General features: G+C 34.1%; 1 protein-coding gene across 1 annotated transcript in view; it reads right to left on the bottom strand.

Annotated features, from left to right (window-relative positions):
• The window catches only part of LOC106464041 (organic cation transporter protein-like), a 36,660-nt gene extending 35,260 nt beyond the window's left edge, over positions 1-1,400 (bottom strand). The window contains exon 1 of the mRNA XM_013924149.2: positions 1,323-1,400. The gene's annotated coding sequence lies outside the window, so the exon portion shown is untranslated. The remainder of the gene's footprint in view (positions 1-1,322) is intronic.
• Positions 1,401-3,144: the final 1,744 nt, after the last annotated feature.

The following is a 3,144-nucleotide window of genomic DNA, read 5'->3' as shown; positions in this document are numbered from 1 at the left end:
ATCGTTGTATTATTTTCTCTTTTTTCTTGCTCGCTTTCTCACTGACGAGTTAGTAACTTAACTAAACACCACAGAGCAACGCTACAACTTACAACAACAAATCGTTGTATTAACTTCTCGCTAGCTCACTGACGAGTTAGTAATTCAACTAAACACCACAGAGCAACGCCACAACTTACAACTACAAATCGTTGTATTATTTTCTCTTTTTTCTTGCTCGCTTTCTCACTGACGAGTTAGTAACTTAACTAAACACCACAGAGCAACGCTACAACTACAAATCGTTGTATTATTTTCTTTTTTTTTTCTTGTTCGCTAGCACACTAACCAGCACACGTGTGTACATTTAAGGCTTGCTGGGAATCATTTGCACGTGGTAAGATAAATATATATATATATATATATTTACAGTTACGTTTCACCAGTTTATATATTTGAACTAGTCTTGATGAAAGATACACATTTCAACATTGCCAAGGACTCATAAACATAAGAATAAAGCGCAGTTTTATGTGAGATTTTTTCACAGTCTCAACATCATTATACTTCCTGTGATTTATTGTATTTCAAATGAAGGAAGGAGTAAGTGCACTTATTCATTATTGTAGTAACTATGTGGTACTTGACTCGCTATTGTAGTAACTATGTACTACTTGACTCGCTATTGTAGTAACTATGTGCTACTTGACTCGCTATTGTAGTAACTATGTGCTACTTGACTCGCTATTGTAGTAACTATGTGGTACTTGACTCGCTATTGTAGTAACTATGTGCTACCTGACTCGCTATTGTAGTAACTATGTGCTACTTGACTCGCTATTGTAGTAACTATGTGCTACTTGACTCGCTATTGTAGTAACTATGTGCTACTTGACTCGCTATTGCACCAAGGTATAGTTTTTTGTAGAGGTCTTGAAAGTTTACTTTGTGAAGTATAACGAGGAAACATAAATACATGTATTGATGGCTAGTTCCAAAATAGTTATTTGAAATAAAACTATCAAAATATTCTTGCTTCGGGGCTACATCAGTTTTAAGCACGAAGCCTTGCTCTCACAACGTGTTCCTCAAAATATCTGAAATAAGAATATCTTAAAACGATTGGATACTAGTTTTAATGTTCTCTGTCAGAAGTGAACAAATGGGTCCATTTTTATAAAATATCTGTTCTATTAAAATTGGTTTACTTAACTACAAACGGGCCCAAGACGTATGCAAATATCAAATAAAATTTATATATAGCTACATTTTAGTTTAAAGAAACCTTGCTACTCGTATCTGAGAACACAGAGAATTTCGACGTTCTAAAAATTCAAACTTACCTCTAACCTGCTCTTCCTCCTGGATAAATATCACGCACACCCAGCTCGAACTTAGTGGCCCGTAGAAAAGTTTTACATATACTGTTTTAAAACCGGTTATATCTGCTATTCATAAAGCTGAATGGATGTTGATATCACTGGGCAGAATCAGCTTTGTTTGTTTGTTTTTTTCTATCTTTTTTTTCATATATAATTCGTGGAATATTGAATTACAATATATCCGATATATATGCATGTTTCGAAAACATTGTTCATCACGTACAATTGCTTCTATGTGATTTGCTTGCATTTATTAAATATATGTGCTTACCATCACCACTTTTCATATGACAGCTAGTGTTTATTTCGTATTTTTAATTGTTATGCCAGAGTATACAGATAAAGTATACAACAGTCATTCTAAATACTAAAACAGCTCTTGTGCTCACATTATATAAAAACAAATATTTGATGTGTGTGTTTAATCTCATGTCATTCTGACAGATACAGCTATATCCTTTATGTTTAGATTTTGAGTTAAATTCCAAATTTCCCTCTTACAGAACGTATTGTAAGAATTGTACGACAGAGTAAACAACAACAACTTAAAGTTCCGATAGATCTATACAATTAATTACACTCATCGTGCACTTTGAAAATAGCAACTGTAAACTAAATTTCCCACGCATGAGCATCTCTGCAAAATGTTTCCCTGTTAAATGTGAAAATACAGCTCATGCTGTTCGTGCACTCGAATATTAATTAGGATGGTATTCATTTCAGAAAGCAACAACTTCACTTGATTCAATGGAACAAAGTCACATTCCAAGGGCAAAAAAAAAAAAGTTAGGCAATTTCCCAAAATTTAACTTCATGACTAGTTTTTTTCATGCTGCATGAGGCTCGCCCCACAGGCTAGATTATGTTCACGTGTCTCAAACCATATCACAACTAGACAAACAATAGATGTACTTCAGCCAGCCCCACAGGCTAGGTGATATTCACGTGTCTCAAACCTAATCACAACTAGACAAACAATAGATGTACTTCAGCTAGCCCCACAGGCTAGGTGATATTCACGTGTCTCAAACCATATCACAACTAGACAAACAATAGATGTACTTCAGCCAGCCCCACAGGCTAGGTGATATTCACGTGTCTCAAACCATATCACAACTAGACAAACAATAGCTGTACTTCATCAATACAGAGAGCTTGTGGTAATAAACGGAAATTACTTGACAATTGTTACAAGAAAGCAGATTCATTCAGGAAAAAAACAATAAAAACAAAGTTTTCATGTAAAAAAACGTGATGAACTTATCCTTAATCTATAGCAAAACTGTGGTCAATTTCTTAAGCGAAACTGTCGACACAGCCATTAAATGCACGGAAGAGAGGTATCAAGAATTACAGATCCATTACTATTTGATAGTTTAATTGTATCACACTGCTAGCTTGTCAAAAATCAGCTCAAAGATCATAACATGTAACATATCATAACATTAAAGGACAGCAACGGACCTTTTGGTCCATCTAGGCTGTCTTATCCACTAAGTTAAACTCTTAAAAATAACCCTTAAAACCAGTCCTGCTCATTTAGATATTTATCAAGTCTTCCCTTAAAGTCAACTACCTTAACCACATTCGAATGCAAACCAGTCTATTTGAAAAATAAAGTTGTCTTAACTAACATATACAATGATATTATAATCTCTTTAGACTTGTATTCAATATTTATGTAGATACAACCTAAAATTCGATTATAAACAAGATTACGACACTTATGATAAACAACATTGTTTATTGACAAAAAGGGGCCATGGATAAACGTTTCGGAATT

The sequence above is a fragment of the Limulus polyphemus genome, unplaced genomic scaffold (genome assembly GCF_000517525.1).
Source record: "Limulus polyphemus unplaced genomic scaffold, Limulus_polyphemus-2.1.2 Scaffold1547, whole genome shotgun sequence".
NCBI classification, from domain to species: Eukaryota; Metazoa; Arthropoda; class Merostomata; order Xiphosura; family Limulidae; genus Limulus; species Limulus polyphemus.
This window is presented reverse-complemented; position numbering and strand designations above follow the sequence as displayed.